At 37.0% G+C, this 21,441-nt stretch overlaps 1 long non-coding RNA gene and 1 other non-coding gene across 2 annotated transcripts in view; one reads left to right on the plus strand and one right to left on the minus strand.

Annotated features, from left to right (window-relative positions):
• Positions 1-214: 214 nt before the first annotated feature.
• LOC110150787 (uncharacterized) overlaps positions 215-21,441 on the minus strand; it is a 52,783-nt gene continuing 31,556 nt past the window's right edge. The window contains exons 2-3 of the long non-coding RNA XR_011484864.1: positions 7,386-7,477; positions 215-359 (exon numbers count right to left, since the gene is read on the minus strand). This is a non-coding gene — a long non-coding RNA (uncharacterized lncRNA). The remainder of the gene's footprint in view (positions 360-7,385; positions 7,478-21,441) is intronic.
• LOC139032528 (U11 spliceosomal RNA) lies at positions 3,918-4,050 on the plus strand. The gene has a single exon (XR_011485067.1). It is a non-coding gene; the product is annotated as a U11 spliceosomal RNA (small nuclear RNA).

Consider the following 21,441-nt stretch of genomic DNA (forward strand, 5'->3'; position numbering starts at 1 on the left):
TTTTACTGTACACAGAAAAACATATTAATAATGGGTTTATTTTAATAGATTTTAAATGAGGGGCATTAAAATAAAAATAGCTAAAAGGAGAGATTATAGACAGAAAATTACAAATAAAATCAATATACTACTAAATAAAAAGATAAAATAAACCCAGCAAAAAAAGATAATAGCTTAGTACTGAATTATTGCTATAGAAAAAGGATATAAATAATCACTATAAATAAAGAGTAAGAAACAAACTGACTAGAGCAATTCGAGTCCATGATGTTCTTCCTGGTGACTTTGTCATTCAGGGGGGAAGAGGGCAGTCAGACCTTCTCAAACATAAAGAAACTTATGGCATCCATAAGCATTTCCTGAAAAAGAACCAGGTAAAAGTGGAATTTAGCCAAGCAAAAGCTCAAACCAGAAGCCAGGAAAAATGTCTGGTATAAGGCATTAAACACTCACACGTAGAAAAATGACTAAGCTGTGGGAAATATGACTCAAAAGGTTAACAACTATCATAAATTCCAATGTTGTGTTAAAGGATAAGTTTTTAAAGGAAACTTGTGACTACCATGTGGAACATATGTCAAGAATTATAACTCATAATTAATGAAAGAATCTGTAATACATCATAACAAGTTCAAAAGAGAATTCAAAACACATGTATATATAGGGAATAAAATAATTCTGAAATCAAGTTGCAAACTGACACAAAACAGATCTGTTTACAGGTCAATAATCAATTGCAACACACTGGGCCTAATTCATTTGTGTTTCTATAAACAAGAATCATGTACATTATTGTCAGATTTCTGTAACTTACAGAACTGTTAAACAGTTCCAAGACCATGAAAGGCAGAGACAGCTGAAATAGATGACCTTGGCAGAGTATTTACTGAGTTTTTTTTTTCTTTTTTCCTTTTTCAATCCTTCATAACTTTTCCTGATAATTGTAAAAGTAGTTATAATACAAGAAAAAAATGTGCTAGTATCCTTATTTCAACTTAAAAGTATTTGAAATTTCAAAGATATATACATCTATGAAAGTATATTCATTTGTTTCCTAAAGTTTTCCAACTGCCACCAGAAAAATAGTAAGGTTAAAAGATAAATTATTCTAACATTTGTTTAAAATGGCAAGGAAGACTTTATTCAAGATTATGGCAATGGGGGAGAGACTACTGCAATAAAACAGAGAGATTGACCTTAACTCCAAATACAACCGGAATAAGTGGGGATTTATTACCAGTGGGCAGAATAAAAGAGAGGATGGACAATTGTAATGAGGAACTTAGTTACTAATCAAAGATAAAGGGGAAGAGGAGGTTGATTGGATATAGAGAGTTGGGGGATTCTCAATAAATTGACAGCAGGATTCTTTGCTAAAACCAGGCTTGGCAGGCCAAGGGCAATGAATAGCTAGAAGAATAATTCAGAGAAACTTGACCAAAGTTTGGCTGAGGAGGTAATCTTTTGATAGAAAGTTAATAAATCACAAAAGGGGTGAAGTATAATGTTTCAAGTTATGTCCAAGGGGGAAAAAAAAGACAACAAAGAAAATTGCAATAAATTTACAGAGCATTTCAGTTCAGTTCAGTTCAGTCATTCAGTTGTGTGCAACTCTTTGCAACCCCATGAACTGCAGCACAGTTCATGTGCTGTCCATCAGCACTGTCCTCACCAACTCCTGAGTTTACCCAAACTCATGTCCATTGAGTCGGTGATGCCATCCGCCATTTCATCCTATGTTGTCCCCTTTTCCTCCTGCCCTCAATCTTTCCCAGAATCAGGGTCTTTTCAAATGAGTCAGCTCTTCACATCAGGTGGCCGAAGGATTGGAGTTTCAGCTTCAACATCAGTCCTTCCAATGAACACCCAGGACTGATCTCCTTTAGGGTGGACTGGTTGGATCTCCTTGCAGTCCAAGGGACTCTCAAGAGTCTTTTCCAACACCACAATTCAAAAGCATCAATTCTTCGATGCTCAGCTTTCTTGATAGTCTGACTCTCACATCCATATGTGACTACTGGAAAAACCATAGCCTTGACTGGAAAGACCTTTGTTGACAAAGTAATGTCTCTGCTTTTTAATATGTTATCTAGTTTGGTCATGACTTTCCTTCCAAGGAGTAAGTGTCTTTTGATTTCATGGCTACAATAACCATCTGCAGTGATTTTGGAGCCCAGAAAAATAAAGTCAGCCACTATTTCCACTGTTTCCCCATCTATTTGCCATGAAGTGATGAGACCGGATGCCATGATCTTTGTTTTCTGAATGTTGAGGTTTAAGCCAACTTTTTCACTCTCCTCTTTCACTTTCTTGAAGAGGCTCTTTAGTTCTTCTTCACTTTCTGCCATAAGGGTGGTGTCAAATGCACATCTAGGGCTATTGATACTTCTCCAGGCAATCTTGATTTCAACTTGAGCTTCATCCAGCCCAGCGTTTCTCATGATGTACTCTGCATATAAGTTAAATAAGCAGAGTGACAATATGCAGCCTTGACATACTCCTTTTCCTATTTGGAATCAGTCTGTTGTTCCATGTCCATTTCTAACTGTTGCTTCCTGACCAGCATACAGGTTTCTCAAGAGGCAGTCAGGTGGTCTGACAGTGCATTTCAAGGACCATATATCATACTAAAATATATTTAAATTCCAGTACTAAAATTTGAAGTGAAACTAAAAATTAAAAAACAAAATTCTTTTACAAATATACATAATTATTTCATATTGGAAACAAATTGTCTAGCATCTTTCTCTTCTGTTGAATCATTAATTTTTCCCTCTGTTTCTTTGTCACTTTAGCTTTCAGAAGTTCTCAGTACTGTCAGAATGCTTGCTAAGACACTGACTCTCAGAACACAAATGGATACAGGACTTCTACATAATGACTTGACTGTCTTGCTTCTTCCTCAGAGAATAAAAAATCTGTTTCCTTCTATGCCTTGTATTAACTTCCAGCACCATTCAAGTCAGAGACAAACTTGTGAAAACTACTTTCTTAATGGATTATTTGAAAATATTTATGCAACTTCAGTGATGGTTAGGGTACACAATGTAATTATTCTTAGCTTCATTCCTGAACTGAACTTGGGTTTGCCATGCAGCAAAACCAATTTACTGAAACCAGGTGGTGGTGAAGAAAAAGTACAGTGCATTACAGGCACAAAGCAAAGAGTATGGGTGGCTTATGCTCAAAAACCTGAACTCCATGAAAGTTTTCAAGGAAAGGTTTTTAAAGGCAGCATTTGGGGTGAGGGCTGCATGGTGCATGACTTTCTTCTGACTGGTTGATGGTGAGGTAAAAGAGTGATGTTTCAAGAATCTTGATCATCAAACTTCTGGTTGCAGTCTGGAGTTCACAAACTTCTGTTCAGCATGCAGTCACCATCATCTACCAGTCTGGGTAAATTAGGACGGGGGGTACTTAGTTACTGCAGAACAACTCAAAGATCTGTGTCAAATTGTTATATATATTGCTTGAGGGGGAATTGGACTCTGGGGGGCGGTTGTTGCTGTTTTTCTTTGTTTTAGATTTTTTGATGTGGATCATTTTTGTGTCTTTATTGAATATAGGACTCTATGACTGAACTATCATCATTACTTTTCTTGTTTAACTGCTTCTCCTTTGTGTTTTCATTTTCTCACTCCTCTAATTAATAACTGCATATGTTTGCTCTTTGGAACACAAAGAAGGCCTTGGAGACTAAAGCTTTTATCTAAAACCAAGAAAGAGCTGACAAGAAGGAGCTTTTGTATCTGGAAGGGCCCCGCAGGGTCCTGTTTTGCTTCATCATTAAGCCACTTGCTTGTCTTGCTTTATAAATGTTTAATAAGAAGGTAGTCAAATTACAGTTTTGCAAGAATCCCTTGCTAGGATGCTGTTAGGCAAAATAATGGTTTTTGAAGATTTAAAAAACAGATATTAAAAAGGGGGGCTTCTGCTACAAGTGCCACGGGTAGCGCAGTTTGTCCTTCCTGAGGAATAGATATCAAGAAATTTCAGAAGCGTAATTTTTTTGTACTTAGGCAGCTTGTAGTCATCGGTCCTGGTACCCCACCTCTCCAACAAAAATAATAGGTATAATGCTTACTGCAGAAACAATATTTTTTAATCAACCAATAATGTTGTTTCTTTCCTCTCCTTCATTCTTCTGCTTTTCTTCTTTCTTTTGTTATCTTCCTCCATTGCTTCCCTTCTGTGTTTATATTATTTATTTTAGAGCTGTGTAACTTTAGAGGATGATCACTGCATTTTCATAGTCCAAACGTTTTGGGGAAAAAGTTGTCGTTTTGGAAAAGTAAGCTGTCACAATATTAATTTAATTTTACTTTTTTTTTCATTTATTTTTATTAGTTGGAGGCTAATTACTTTACAACATTGCAGTGGTTTTTGTCATACATTGAAATGAATTAGCCATGGATTTACATGTATTCCCCATCCCGGTCCCCCCTCCCACCTCCCTCTCCACCCCATCCCTCTGGGTCTTCCCAGTGCACCAGGCCCGAGCACTTGTCTCATGCACCCAACCTGGGCTGGTGATCTGTTTCACCCTAGATAATATAAATGTTTCGATGCTGTTCTCTTGAAACATCCCACCCTTGCCTTCTCTTACAATTTTTGGGATTTTTTTCAGGGCAAAATGCCAGGCATTATGCCATTTCATCTCTAAATACATTATCATGCACTGCTAACATACACTTTCTTTTTACACATTTATCATGCCATTAACACATCTAAAATTAAAATAAAGCACTATTTCACACCAATATTTCATACTCAGATTGCCCTGATTATCTCAAAACCGTTTTTTCACTGTGAGATTGTTTGAATCAGAATTCAAATAATATCCATAAATCATATTTGGTTCTTACGCTTTTCTGATTTTCCCATTGGCTGTTTCTGAGGGGTTAGGAAAGAATCCATTATTTATTCTGTAGAATTCTCGCATTTTGCATCTGGTTAATGAGTTCTTTGGGCTTCCCTGGTAGCTCAGCTGGTAAAGAATTTGCTGGCAATGAGGGAGACCCTGGTTTGATTCCTGGGTTGGGAAGATCCCCTGGAGAAGGGATAGGCTTACCCACTCCAGTATTCCTGCCTGGAGAATCCCCATGGACAGAGGAGCCTGGTGGGCTGCAGTCCATGGGGTCACAAAGAGTCGGACACGACTGAGCGACTAAGCACAGCATATCACAATGAATTATTTGTGGCATCATTTAACATATTTCTCTTTCTCAGCATGTATCATATACCCTGGTAGTGAGGTGCAGTTATAATTCAAGTAGATATTTTTCAATAAGACATCATACATGATATTGTAAATTTCCTATTTTTAGAGAAATTTAACTCAATTCAATTCAGTCACTCAGTCATGTCCGACTCTTTGCAACCCCATGGACTGCAGCACACCAGGCTTCCCTGTCCATCACCAACTCCCAGAGCCTACACAAACTCATGTCTATGGCGTTGGTGATGCCATCCAACCACCTCATCCTCTGTCCTCCCCTCCTCCTAGTGGTGCTAACTAGTGGTGCTAACATTCTCTGGAACATTCAGGTTCTATCAGTGTGATCCGTCTAAAAAATAATTTCACACCAACAAATCTTTGGATGATTTTGATCCTTTGGAGTTTACAAAATGATGGTTTTCTGATTCCATTATTTCCTCTTCATTTATTAGTTGGAAATAGTTCATATAGAAAGAAACTTTTATTATGTAATTGTTGGCTACTCTAAAAAACAGAAAAATATGTTTAATTCTTACCAGTTGTTTTTGAAGTTTTAGAACAGTGAATCTTAGCAATTACCAATAGTTACCAATACAATCTTTTAAAATATCATTTTGAAATAATAGCTTTTTAAATTATGCTTTTTATTTTAGAATAGATTGAGATAGGAAAGTTGTGAAGATAGTGTACCTTCAAAAAACAGAGTTGGTAGGATCTGTATTTACATCTTTAGCTATATCATCTACATCTATAGGATCATCTACCTATCTCTCTATTTATAGAGATTTATTTCAAGAAATTGGTTCACATCATTGTGGGGCCGCTGCTGCTGCTGCTAAGTCACTTCAGTTGTGTTCGACTCTGTGAGACCCCATAGATGGCAGCCCACCAGGCTCCTCTGTCCCTGGGATTCTCTAGGCAAGAACACTGGAGTGGGCTGCCATTTCCTTCTCCCATTGTGGGGCTGGCAAGTCCAAAATCTGTAGGACAGACCAGCAGGCTAGAATCTCAGACAGAAGTTGATGCTTCAGTCTTGGGACAGAATTTCCTCAGGAAACTCTAAATTTGCTGGTTGTTTTTTAATTCACTTTTGCTCGGAAAAATTTAGTTAATGTCAGATGTGGGAGAAAATTATACCATTCTCAGATTAGAACTAGGAATCTTTTGATCTAATTTAGACTAGAGAGCTCAGGGTTGAGAGAGGCTACAGTTTTGCATTTAAGGCCTTTCCACTGACTGAATGAAACCTACCTGCATTATGGAAAACAATCTTCGACTGAAAGTCAATTGATTGCAGATGTTTTCCACATTGACAGAACAACTTGACAACAACACCTACCTTAGTGTTTGATTGAATAATCTAGCCTCTCAAATTGACAATAAAAATGACCATCATAAATGGTGAAGAGAACTCCTATATATCCCACATGAAGGAATTAAGGAAGGAAAGAAGAGAAAAAGGAAGAAAGGAAGGAAGAAAACAAGGAAGGAAGGCAAGATAAGTGGGAGGGAGGGAAGGAGGAAGAGGAAATGGAGGGAGAGAGAGAGAGAGATGATAGGCTGAAAATATAGAGGTAAAGAAAAAAGAAGTTTTCAGTATGACACGGTTCAAGCTCTTTCGAATATATTGTCCTTATGAATTATTTTTGAAAATAGGCCTATGATCCCCAAGTAATGATAGCTGATATCAGTTAAATCATTGATAATGATACATTATTTGTTTCCCTTCTGTTGACATCTTTCATCAAGATGGTAAATTTGTCTGATGTGAACCAATTTCTTGAAATAAATCTCTATAAATAGAGAGATAGGTAGATGATCCTATAGATGTAGATGATATAGCAATGAATGAAACAATATTGATATATTACTATTAAGTTCATATTATGTTTACAGTTCTTTATATTTTTTAGATTTAATGCCCATTTTCTGTTCCAGGATCTCATCCAAAACACTTACTTTTAATTGTCATGTGTCCCTAGCCACTCTTGACTGTGATAATTTGTCAGATTTTCCTCTGCTTTTCATGACCTTTACAGTTCTGAGGAGTACTCAGTGTTTTATAAAATACTCCTCAACTGGATTTTATCTCATACTCTTCTCATGATTAGACCAAAGTTATGTACTTTTGGAAGGAAGACTGCAAAGGCAGTGTCATTTTAATCACCTCGTAGCAAGAGTACATGCCATCAGCATGACTGATACTGTGGATGTTGACTTTGATTACCTGGCTGAGGTAGATTTTCTCAGGATTCTCCACTAAAGAGTAGAAGAAGAATGTTATTACACACAGGCTGAACTTGAGAAGTAGAACATTATCTATGTACATTATTTGTATTTATTCTGTTCCAGAGATTTTTATCTTTTCCCCATTTATTTGTGTATTCAATTCTTAACATATATTTAAGCAGTATGGGTTGAAACACATGTTTTAAACTTTGGATTATAATCCAACACTACTTTATTTTATTGTTCAAATCATCCAGGCTTGTCCATCGGGGGATCTTTTGTTTTGCTCCTGTGACTCTTTGGCATGCCCCATCAGAGTGGGCATGATTAACCAATCAAAGACACATTTTCTTTTCATTGCCATATCATTTACCTCTAGCATTTCCTTTCAGTTTTTAGCTCCCGTCTATCTGCTTACATTTGCTACCAGTTCTTATCTGTTGTATGTTTTAGTTACAGTCATTAAGATAGGAATAATAAGTTATTTTAAATTCCCTGACTGATAATCTCAACATCTGTGTTATATCTGAGTTTTGTTTCTAATGATTAGCTTAGTTTTTCACAAAGTGGTGTTGTTCCTTGTCTTTTTGTATCATATAATTTTTTTGTTGTTGAAATCAAGACATGTTATTTTAGGTAATATTAACAGAGATAAATCAGTCTTACTGTGAGAATCTTTGTTCACCTGGCTGATAAGTAACTGGGCTTACTGTTTGCTGTAGCTTCAGGTGTCAGAGACTCCTCCCTTCCGGACTTTGGTTTCTAAGTTTTCCTGCTTAGAGCCTGAATCTTGCAGCTCAGCTACAATGTCCTGTTGTTATCCTGCAGCCTGGTCCATGTGATGGTAAAATGTGGGTTTTGGGGAGCATTCTATGCTGTTCTGATCACGTCTCAGTCTTTTTGTGGGTCTGTGTCTCAGGGCTATGGCCTTCATAAGCATTTACATCCCTCCCCCCATGGTACAACTTTCCCCCTTCGCTCCATCCTCTTCTTTCTGGGTACGTCATTGCCAATCTATATCCTTTATCTCTCCCCCCTGTTGACTATATTTTTCCCTCTTGGGTGAGAGAGAAATATTGAAGGGCGACTGGTGTGGGAGGAATTCCCTTTCTCTAGCTAAGATAAAGGTGACTCTGGTGAAATTCTTCCCCTTGGAAAGTAGGCCTTATTTATGAAGAAGATTCTGAGGCATTTTGCAATAGTTACTCTTCTCCCTGGGCCAGGGCCACACTGGAATCTTTCTTAGGGGTTCCTAGAGTAAAATCCCACGAATGCAGAGTACCCCCTAAGACTGTAGCCCTGGGTTTTTCTCACTCTCACACTAGTTCACATTAAGCCTCCAGTAATTTGTCAAAATTACCATGTTAAGTGCTAGCAGTTGATGGTTAGAGCGTGTCTGCTCTCAATAAGTAGATCTCAGTTCTATCTTTCTGGATCTCTCTTCAAATTCAGGGTAGTAGTTTGACCTGCAACCTTAGTTCTCTAATGTGTCCTAAGAAAGCCACTGACTTTCAGTTTGTCTAGGTTTTTCCCATTGTGGTGATGGAAATGACAATTTTCCAAACTCTTTAAATATTCAAGATGAAAGCAAAATCAATCATAGATTTTACACATGATCAGTTCTCAGTCCACAGTCATCACTTTATTTTTATTGATTAAGGTGTAACATTTTTAGCAGTTGAGAATCTGATCAAGTTGGTAGGTTATCTTGTCACAACCCCATTTGTCTTCGAACACTTCCTTGCTTTCTGGCAGAATATGATATCCTAGGTTCACATTTCTTGCCCGAGCCCTGAATGGAGAATTGTATACATTTGCACATTTCCTGACAGTTTCTCCAAGAAATCTTATTCCTTTTATTGAAAAACAGGCATACTACTGGCTTGCCTTTCTTCTCAAGTATTTCAGTAAATAGATGTGTGAAAAAAAAAATGAATTCAATTTGCAAAGAGACTCAGATGTATAGAACAGACTTGTGGACTCTGGGAGAAGGCGAGGGTGGGATATTTCAAGAGAACAGCATCGAAACATGTATATTATCTAGGGTGAAACAGGTCACCAGCCCAGGTTGGGTGCATGAGACAAGTGCTCGGGCCTGGTGCACTGGGAAGACCCAGAGGGATCGGGTGGAGAGGGAGGTGGGAGGGGGGACCGGGATGGGGAATACATGTAAATCCATGGCTCATTTCAATGTATGACAAAAACCACTGCAATGATGTAAAGTAATTAGCCTCCAACTAATAAAAATAAATGGAAAAAAAATAATAAATAAATAAATAAAAGTTATAGGATAATAAAAAAACAAAAAAAAATGAATTCATAATGATAATTCAAATTTAAGTTTATCAAATGTTTATAAAAGCATATACATAAATAGTTATTTGTTTACACTGAGCTACCTTTCATATCAGAGAAGCAAAGTAAGCACTTGAACTTTTCCTATTATTATTAGTTTTTGGATAAAGTTCTGGGTCCTTTTACCCTGACTCCAGTGAGCTTTCATCTCTTTCTAATATAATGTGTAGTCCCAGACTTATCTTCCACATTTTTTAACATTGTGTTGCAATCAGTCTTTTTCTTAAGGAACCTTTGTTGGATTCCTTGGTAATGGATATTTGGTGATCACACTTTGGGTAGTAGGTATGCTCAATGCTACTGCATTTTCACTACTCCTGGAACTTCCCGGTGTATTAAACCAGGAAATACATACAAAATTGTTACAGTGAGAAAATAAACACTAATGTTCCTGATACACCCAATTTAAAGTTAAGATTGCAAGATTTTTACATACCTGATTTGACTTCCCACTTAAAGTTCTTATTTTCCAAAATGAAATATTGTTGTTTGCCAGCATCTGTGTCATCACTTATTTAATTTATACAATTATATCAACTCAATGTTTTTAAAAGCCAGGTTTATTTTTTTCTAAATTAAAATAGCTTGTCGACATAGAGAGGTAAACTGAGGCAAATTCAAAAGAAACTAATATTTGAAAATAGAAGATTAATTCAGGACAAGAAAACTGTAGCAAGCTACAGATGAGGGTTTGGAGCAGTTTATCCTCATGGGCAGAGAAGGGAAAAGGGGGAGAGTTCAATTAAAGCTGGTTCAAATATAAAAGAAATGGAAACCAACCCTGAAATTTTTCCAAATAGACAAAATCAGTCCAGTCACAAAGTTCAATTCAGTCCACTTTGTAAGACCAGCTCACCTGGGTCATTCTCTTCATGTGTTTGGCAAAACAGCCCAAGGTTGAATATGACCACCTCTGATCAGTCCCCCATTACCCAAGAAAATTCCAGCACTATCAGTTTTCTGTAAATCAGGCATTACTGGCAAAGCAGTTTCTCAGTCCTTGAGTTTTCCTGGGGGCACATTTATGAGATTCTCTATTTTATATCTTCCAGTTCTATTTTAAATTGAAATTCTTTCACACTTGAAAACATATCACTAAATTTTACTAGGAATCAATTGATTCGTGAAGAAAGGACTCCAAAAAAACTTATACAGGTAATGATGCTTTTGCATTATTAAAACATAATACATGCATCTTTTCACATCAGTAAATGTGGATCTATAATCAGTCCCTCAACCCTAGAGCCCACTTATACTTTAAACTCTAACATTTACACTAGACATATTCCTGGACCCTTAGGCTTCTGCTCATTTTCCAAGGCCTTTTTCTAGTTTGCTTAACATGAGGATTCTTAGGCTATGGGAAGGGAGGGAATGCAAAACAAAAGAGGAGAAGTCAAGGAACAAAAGTGCAGGGATAAAGCAGGGTCCTGGTCTCCCCTCAAGGAATATGTGTGATGCTTTTCAGTTCTTTTTCAGGAATGAAGGTTCCCACCAAGGTGAAGGATGATAAATTCAGGGTAAGAAAAAGAGTCCTGAAACACGACCATGTCACCTCACCACCAGCCAATCAGCCTGCACACAGTGAGGATAACAAACTGTGAACCCCTCCTCAAATGATTAACTTTGCTTTCTCCCTTTAAAAAGCTTTCATGGTCCAGCAGAATCTTTGGTGTTGGTTCCTGGACATGAGTCCATCTTCTTTCTGAGTTGTTGGCAATTTGAAGAAAGCAAACGTTCCTTTCCAACGATTGCTTCTCAGGTATTGGGTTTTGAGATGCAGGCAACCAAACCTGAGTTCAGTTACAAATCCACTTTATCCTTTAAAAAAAAAACAAAAACAAAAACTAACCAATAAACAAAAAATCCCGACTATTTTAGAGCAATTTTAAGTTCACAGTAAAAGTGAGCAGGAAGTATAGAAATTTCCTATATGCTCCCTGCCTCTACACACACACACACACACAGCCTCTCCCATCATCTAAATCTCTCACCAAAGTGGTGAGAACTTTATAATCAATGAAGCTACACTGATTCATTATAATCATCCAAAGTCCATAGTTTACTCAGGGTTCATTCTTGGTGTTGTATATTCTATGAATTTGAACAAATGTTTAGTGAACTATGGGCTTCCCAATTGGTGCTAGTGGTGAAGAACCTGCCTGCCAACACAGAAGACATAAGAGATGTGGGTTTGATCCCTGGGTCAGGAAGATCCCCTGGAGGAGGGCATGGCAACCACTGAAGTGTTCCTGCCTGGAGAATCCTTGAACAGAGGAGCCTGGTGGGCTACAGACCAAAGGGTTGCAAAGAATTGGACATGACTGAAGTGACTAAGCCTGCATGCATAATGACATGTATCCACTATTACAGGATCACACAGAATTGTTTCTCCTAAAACATCCTCTCTGCTACCCCTATTTATCCCTTCCTCCCTCTTAAACCCTGGAAACCACTGATCTTTTTCTTGTATTCATAGATTTGCCTCAACTTTTTAAAAATAACTGCATATTCTATTGCAAGGTATGCCATCATTTATCTCATAAGAAATATAACAATATCTTTATTGCTATATTCAGGCCTTCAGCTGCTTCAGGGAACTTTGGTAATTGTTTCTTCCCATTAGCTCTCTGCTTGGCAGTGGGACATCATGGTGAGGGCACTCCCTGATGGAGAGGCCAGGGTCCTGATCGGAGGGCTCTGCATCCAGGGTGTATCCTGAAGGGTCAGGGCCTCATTTCCCGGTGCTTGCACAGTGTCCTGCCTGGCTAGTGCTGGGCATCTAAGCCCTGTCCATCAGAGGCCAGAAGGCTCCCACCTTCTTGCTTCTGCACATACCATTACAGGGAGGCTGCAAGTTTTGCAAGGAAAACCTTTTTTTTTTCATTCACTGAACATTGAGGATTTACCATGTCCACCCCATGTTTGTGCTCCAGAGATGAAAAACCCTCGCCTCTGATCTCAAAGCATCCACAGTATCTAAGAGAAGGCAAGCACATAAGTCAGATGTTATAGTGCCTGTAAGGAGTCTTGTTATAAAACTGTGTGCTCAACCACAGCTCTGAGGACATCATCATGGATGATGGCTCAGGTGCGGCCTGGACAAGCCCCATTGTACAGACTGGATCTGAAAGAGTGAGTCAGCAAAGTTGGCAGGTGGGGAAGAGAAAGTGCTCCCCAGATCAGGGGACAGTGTGTGTGAAGGCAGGCAGCATATAAATAACATATTGGGTTAAGTATTGCCTGGGGTAAGTTAGATACCTACTATTCCAATTTTGGGGCTTCCCAGATGATGCTAGTGGTAAAGAACCTGCCTGCCAATGCAGGAGACTGTAAGAGACTTGGGTTCAATCCCTGGGTCAGGAAGATCCTCTGGATGAGGGCATGGCAACCCACTCCAGTATTCTTGCCTGGAGAATTCCATGGACAGAGAAACTTGGTAAGCTACTGTCCATAGGGTCACAAAGAATTGGACATGACTGGAGTGACTTAGCACGCATTCCGATTTTTTCTTTAAAATGCATAGCACTAAATCTGTTGAACAACAATATTTTCAGTTTGGAAGGCAAGATATCAGTAAATAACACTGTTTGGGTTCCAGACTGGCATTTAATGCAAATTAGACATGTACATTCAAATCAGGACTGGAGAGGAAAGATCAGCATGGGGTTGATGTGTGATGGATGATTCTCATACAAATGTCATCAGCCAAGATAAGTGTTACCAACATTATCTACCATGTGCATCCCTGGATGACCATCTTGTTGCTAGATTTTTGCTGCCTAAAACAATATGTTTTATTATCCCTTAGGATGAAGTAAAAACTACACTCTTGCTGGGATTTAATATATTTAGAGTAATTTCAAGTTTTCTTGATTAGCAGAAACAAGTTGCTACAGATTCACTAGGCTTGAGGGGTAGAGTTCATAGAATCCAATTTATTGTAACTGTTCTAAGAGATTATAATTAATATTCTTAAATTTGTTCCTGCTGTCACCCTGAAACTTAGACCATCTACACAGAAAATATTTGTTCATGACTCCACGAAGGGAAAACTTTGACACAGAGATTTAAATGAATGTTTTGATTTTTTATTTCTTCAGGTTTGGGAAAAAATGAAACTGTGTGCTTATTGAATACATACATAATATACAGTGCACATCCAATGTTTCGTCAGACTGTTTTGAGCCTCTGACAAGTTTGGTGCTTTCATGGTGTGATCTCCCTAGCAACATGAAGCTAAATATCTTATCTGACTTTCTTCACTTTGAGAGAGGCTGAGAAGTGGGAGAAATGCAGTCATCTTCAGAATGAGGACTTGCATGATTTAACGGTAATCATGAAAGAGATAGCTACACACCAGAAGCTCTCTACCAGTACTTGGCCAGCTACATCCCTGCTTCTTGTGGTTCTTGGTTCCATCAGAGCAAAGCTCTTTTTTTATAATGAGTATGTTATGATGCTCCCATTGCTATCCTAAAATGAAACTTCACATCCTATCCTGTGGTAAAGGGGGGAGTTGGGGCTGTCTATGACTCCAGCAGGAGAGAATGACTGGGAGCTACAGAGGTAGAATCCTCCTGGACCCTGCATCACATGTCTCTTTCATGAGCTGATATTATTCATATTATTTTGCTATAGTAAACTGTAACAATGAGTATAACAGCTTTCAGCAAGTTCTGTGTGTCCTGCTGGTGAATTCTTGAAACTGAGGGTGGTCTTGAGGCTGCACCCACAAAAATAACAATATAATGATATAATGGTATTTCACTGAACTGAATAACTTTGCCAAAATCTAACAATGTTTAACCAATAAAATATCAAATTGATGTGACCTCTTTGAAATTAGATATGACAGAGATATAAATGGAAACTAAGTTGTAATTATACAGCACACATTCAAGAAGCAAAGGTTCAGATACAGCTATCCTGAAGAACATAATAAAATAGACCAATATTTCAACTTTTTTATAATGAATAAATTTGTAATTAAGATAAGAAAGACACTCAAAGCCCATTCTAGCAAGAGGCATGGGATAGGGAAAATGCAAGGGGGAAAACAGAGATTAAAATAAAGTCTACTGTTAGAAGAAACAACTAGAAGTTGTAATTATATAATAAAAGAAAGAGGAAATACCTTTAATTGAAATGGGGGAATAATCCAAGGCAAATTACAGACTGATGAAATGGGGAAAAAGGTGATGAGGCATGAAATTCATACATATGAACCTAGTCTTGTTTATAGATGCAGACATGAAATAAGACCCTGTGTTATCATAGTTTATTCCAGGAAACCTCTTTCCAACTCACACCATGATGGACCATATATTGAGGACCATATCCCTCAGCTGGTGACACAAAGAGAAGAAGACATACGTGGACAGCGCAACATAAATAATGTGGTAGACCTGGGAAGCAACTCCTAAATTGCCCTAATGCACATTTTTCTTAATATGGGTTACCTATCATCATACTGCACAATAGTGTGTTTATATTTACTATATGTAAATATATATATAATTCAAAATATCTCTAAAGCAAGCTACATTAATGAAATACACCAAGATCCCCATGTTTCCTGTGTTTCTGGTAACTTAATGATATTTGGTTCTCCAACTGTTAAAAGGAGTCTTTAACATACTTTCCTTAGACATTACAATTGGCTCCACAGCTTTTTTTAGTAACCACCCTACTGCACTAGAACCATCTTTAGTTAAATACAGAATTGGAAATTGGTCTAAATAAGTAATTTAGTTTCTTTCCAAATGAGTGTGTGGGGAAATCTTAAATACAAAATCTTTTCTAACTATATCAATTAAAAGATATTTTGGTCTCAAAGGCATTATTTTTAACTTATTTAACTTCCTGCAAATGTTTAACATAGTCTTTAGCCATTTTTAGTAGATTAGTAAATTAGTCTGATAAAGATCTTTAAATCAATTATTTATACATTTAAATACATGTAAATCCATGGCTGATTCATTTCAATGTATGGCAAAAACCACTACAATATTGTAAAGTAATTAGCCTCCAGCTAATAAAAATAAATGGGAAAAAAAATAAATAGTACTTAATAATGAGCAAATGTTTCCAAATTAGAACTTTTAATTGTATCTCTTAGTGAGTGAGATAAATACCTTGATATTCTCCTTCATTTTAATAAAATTGACATCATTTCCTTATAGTTTAGGGAAAAAACCATTTAACATTTTTAAATAAGTCTAAAACATATGTTGCATACTTTCTCAATAATACAATTTCAATGTACACCTTTTTTATAATTCAACTTAAAAGGTATTCAGTAACATCCAAAAGTGAATAGGATCTTAAAAACAACAATCTTAAAACAACAGCAGCAACCACTTCCTTTGGATAGTTACTTCCTTTGTCATATAGAAGGAGATATCCAAACATGTCTTTGGTGGTAATGTACAGATCATGAAACTATCTGAGGTATATGGGAGCAGTCTTCATGCCTTAGGAGCAATGACAATGTTGTCCATTCAGTGACTTTTCACCGCAATCCTTGGCCCTGAAACATTGTTGAGCAGAAGGCAAATAAGTGCTAAAGACACCTGATGCAGCATTTAAAAGTCCTCCTGTGGTCTCCACCTGATTCACCATGGCTGTTGCTCCATCTGCAGCAGAATCAATGGCATGGAGAAATGAAATATTTGTATACATTTTAAGGCTTTCGGGTACTGAAATTTTCTTTATAGCCATTCGCAGCAACTTTGAAAATAACATTTCATTTAAAACTTGTCCTTTCTTACAAACATAACATATGCAACAGCAAATCTTCATTGTCATATAAAAATTGTTCATTCACCTATAATGAACATTTATGTCACTAAAGCACATTGTAAAGTTGTATTTTACCTCTTTCCCCATGTTACCATTCTTCTCAAACATGATAAATAATTGGTTGAAAATTACATTTTTGAATTTCTTTCCACTTTTGTATACTAATATTATACTGATAGTAAAATATTAATATAATACTAATAAACTAATTTTGTCTAATATTGTGCAATTTGCCATATTTTAGATTAATTTGTGGTTTTATCTAAGAACCAATGAAATCTTTTTTTTTTCTGGTCAAATTCAATATTTCAGTTTTATTATTACCTTTTTCAAATCACTTTTTTACATCTTGAAAATGTGGTATATTTCTCACAACCCTAGTGTATTTCTTGGGGAAATGTTTGTCTAATTTTGGTTCTACTCTGTTTTGATAGAGTAAACATTAGGATAAAATCAATATAAAATACTTTACTGAACCCAATTTGGCATTTTAATATTTTTAAAATATTGGCTAAAGTTGCCTTTCTCTCTGTCTCTACATATATATGTAGAGAGATATGTGTGTGTGTGTATGCATATATGTATATACATATACATATATATATACACATAACTGTAAATTTCATAGCTAAAAATGAAGACTGATAAAGTGTGTTTTATTGATGATTTAACCAGGGTAAAATTGTTGATGGCAACACTTTTCCAAAATAATGATGAATTCTTAGCAAAGTACCAAATAAACAATGAGCAATCTTCCCTTGGGTCATATGGCAGGTTCATTTGAAAGTTCAATGTATATCACAACTGTGACAAAATATTGTCTTTATGTCGCAAAGAGTCAGACACGACTGACCGACTGAACTGAACTGAACTGAACACAAAATAGTCCTAGGGTCTAGACTCAGGTTTCAACGCTCCATCATTTTCACTGGAACATTCAAGAGTAATTTGGGACAAGCATGGCTTTCTAAGACACAAAAACATATACTCCAGACTTTTAAGGATTCTAGATATTGCAGACTATCTAGAATTTCAATTCTTATTCTCTAAATGTCCAGTGAATTTTCAGATTTTGCATAAGAGGTGATATTGCCTCAGATGGGAACCATTAATATCATGCAATCCTCTCAACAACATCAGAGGTAATTATTTCTGCAAATTGCAAAAAAGGAAACTGAGGTCGAGAATGGAAATGATGCCTTATTGTGGTTTCACAGCTAATATATGGTAGAGCTAGATTTAAGAATCAGGTTTGTCCACTTCAGAGTCAAACCTTTTCCACTGCATCATGCCCGTGTTGACTAATTTGACTGACTGTATAGACAAACAGGTGAACAAAAAAAATAACTAATGAACAAATGATTTATAATTTGACCTTACAGTTCTTTTGTAACTCAAACTCCCCTTGCATTGACATACAGAGATCCACACCAGCAACCTCTTTTATCTTTTTGAAGATGTTGCAGCCATACTACAAGGTTATTTCACATTTTTTGAATCTAGCATGTTCTCTCGGACTCAAAACCACTGGAGGCAAATATCAGTTCAGTTCAGTTCAGTTGCTCAGATGTGTCTAACTTTTTGTGAAACAATGATGGACTTCAGCACGCCAGGCTTCCCTGTCCATCCCCAACTCCCAGAGCTTGCTCAAACTCACATTCATCAAGTAGGTGATGCCATCCAAACATCTCATTATCTGCCATCCCCTTCTCCTGCCTTCAGTCTTGCCCAGCATCAGGGTCTTTTCCAGTGAATCAGTTTTTCGCTTCAGGTGGCCAAAGAATTAGAGTTTCAGCTTCAGCACCAGCCCTTCCAATGAATATTCAGGACTGATTTCCTCTAGGATTGACTGGTTGGATCCCCTGCAGTCCAAGGGGCTCTCAAGAATCTTCTCCAACACCACAGTTCAAAGCATCAATTTTTCGGCACTCAGCTTTCTTTATAGTCCAACTGTCACATACGTACATGAATATTGGAAAAACTGTAGTTTTGACTAGACCGACCTTTGTTGGCAAAGTAATGTCTCTGCTTTTTAATATGCTGTCTAGGTTGGTCATAGCTTTTCTTGCAAAGATCAAGCGTTTTTAATTTCATGGCTGCAGTCACCATCTGCAGTGATTTTGAAGCCCCCAAAAATGAAGTCTCTCACTGTTTCCATTGTTTCCCCATCTATTTGCCATGAAGTGATGGGACCTGATGCCATGATCTTAGTATTCTGAATACTGAGTTTTAAGCCAACATTTTTCACTCTCCCCTTTCACTTTCATCAAGAGGTTCTTTAGTTCTTCTTTGCTTTCTGCCATAAGGATAGGGTCATCTGCGTACCTGAGACTCTTGATATTTTTCCCTGCAATCTTGATTCCAGCTTGTGCTTTATCCAGCCCAGCATTCCTCATGATGTGTTCTGCATTTAAGTTAAATAAGCAGAGTGACAATATACAGTCTTGACATACTCCTTTTCCTATTTGGAACCAGTCTGTTGTTCCATGTCCAGTTCTAACTTGCTCCCTGACCTGTATACAGATTTCTCAAGAGGCATGTCAAGTGCTCTGGTATTCCCATCTCTTTCATAATTTTCCAGAGTTTATTGTGATCCACACAGTCAAAGACTTCGGCATAGTCAATAAAGCAGAAATAGAAGTTTTTCTGGAACTGTCTGGCTTTCTCAATGATCTAACGGATATTGGCAACTTGATCTCTGGTTCTTTTGCCTTTTCTAAATCCAGCTTGAACATCTAGAAGTTCAGGGTTCACGTACTGTTGAAGTATGGCTTGAAGAATTTTGAGCATTACTTTGCTAGTGTGTGCGATGAGTGCAGTTGTGTGGTGGTTTGAATATTCTTTGGCATTGTCTTTCTTTGGGATTAGAATGAAAATTGACCTTTTTCAGGGTCTCTTAGTGAGGCAAATATCACTGCTATTTTAGTTGAACAAGTCTTGATTGCTTCCTTATGTTTTGTGAACTGATGATGAGTCACACTGCTATTGCAGTCATTTTTTTGGCTATGATGGTTGGAAAATTAATCAGATTGAACTGTATTTTGCTAATTTGATCTTTTAATATTCAGAAACTGCATCATTTCCCATAAAGTTAGTTTCTACTCAAACTCTTCATTATCAAAATGATAAAGTTTAAAGGCAAATTAAAAGAGTTTGATGGATAGATTGGGCAACTCATCACAAAACAGTCAATTAATTCTTAAAGTGATAAAACTGACAATAAAATTTCACATGAAATATGACATATCACAGCATTTGAAGTGACAATTTTCAGGGAAAGATTTTAAAAGCTGTTTCTAATTGACAATCTGTGAAAATTTAATCAAAGATTATTACTAATTAGTATTATTGCCTCCTTTAAAAGAAAGCATAAAACACTATAATACTTTGCATGTCTGTCTTATTTAATCTTCATGAAGCATATATTATTTTTCCAGTTTACAAAGGAGGAATTCAGGCTGAGAAGATGAAATAAATTGCTAGATCCAGGATAACAAAATGAGGCATGATCACCTAATTCAGGCATATTGCTCCAAAAGCTAAATCTTAACTTACAGTGTATTCTAAAAGACATTTCTTGAAAGAAGACATACAGATGGCCAAGAGACACATGAAAAGATGTTCCACATCATTAATTATTAGAGAAATGAAAATTAAAACTACAATGAGGTATCACCCCACACTGGCCAAAATGGCCATCATCAAAAAATCTACAAGCAATAAATGCTGGAGAGGGTGTGGAAAAAGGAGAACCCTCCTACAGTGTTGAAGAAATCCATACTTTGAAAGAATACATATACCCCAATGTTCATTTTAGCACTATTTACAATAGTCAATACATGGAAGCAACCTTAATGTACATGGAGGAATGAATGAAGATGTGGTACATATGTACAATGGAATATTACTCAGTCATAAAAAAGGATGGCTTAATTCCATTTGCAGCAATATGGATAGACTTGGCGATTGTTCTATTGAGTGAAGTAAGACAGAAAAAGACAAATGTCATACGATATCACTCATATGGGGAAGTTAAAGAAATGGTACCAATGAACTTATTTACAAAACAAAAGTTGATTCATAGATGCAGAACACAAACCTGTGGCTATCAAGGTGAAAGATAAGGAGAGAGATAAAATGGGAGATTGGGACTGACATATACTTGCTACTACATATAGAATAGATAACTAATAAGAACCTACTTTATAGCACAGGAAACTCTATTCAGTACTCTGTAATAACCTATATGAGAATAGAATAAAAAATATTGGATATTTTTACAATGGACTTTTTATAATTGGATATTTTTTACAGTAATGTAGTATTACAACTCTCTGCTATACAACATAAATGAACACAATATGGTAAATCAACTATACTCCAATAAAAAACTAATTTAAAAAACTTACACTTTAAATATACACAGTGTGCAACTTATTATGTATGTTAAGGACTAGCTAAGGAGGTTATAAATAGCATGATTTACTTATATAGCCCAATGTCCCTGCATTAACCACACTGTCAATATAAAACAAGGTTATACCTGTCTCTGTATGGGCTTTCCCTTCCCACTAACCTAATGATTTCTTGTGATGGAGAGTCTGACTTCAGCCCATGGAATCCAGAGTCAAAGACAGTCTCAGAGTGCTGCCTCGTGAGCTGTGGGGAGCTCTGGGAAGTTACATCTGGGTTACAGCTGTGGTTACATCTGGGAAGTTAGCAGGACAAAAGGAACCTGAGTTGTTTCCTCTGGACCAGGTGTTCTGTCCAGGTGGGAGGGAGCCAGTTGGGGCCGCCTTAGGGTCTGCTCAGGAGGGCCAGCTGGAAGGGAAGGC

This window comes from Odocoileus virginianus, chromosome 31 (genome assembly GCF_023699985.2).
Source record: "Odocoileus virginianus isolate 20LAN1187 ecotype Illinois chromosome 31, Ovbor_1.2, whole genome shotgun sequence".
In the NCBI taxonomy this organism is placed as follows: domain Eukaryota; kingdom Metazoa; phylum Chordata; class Mammalia; order Artiodactyla; family Cervidae; genus Odocoileus; species Odocoileus virginianus.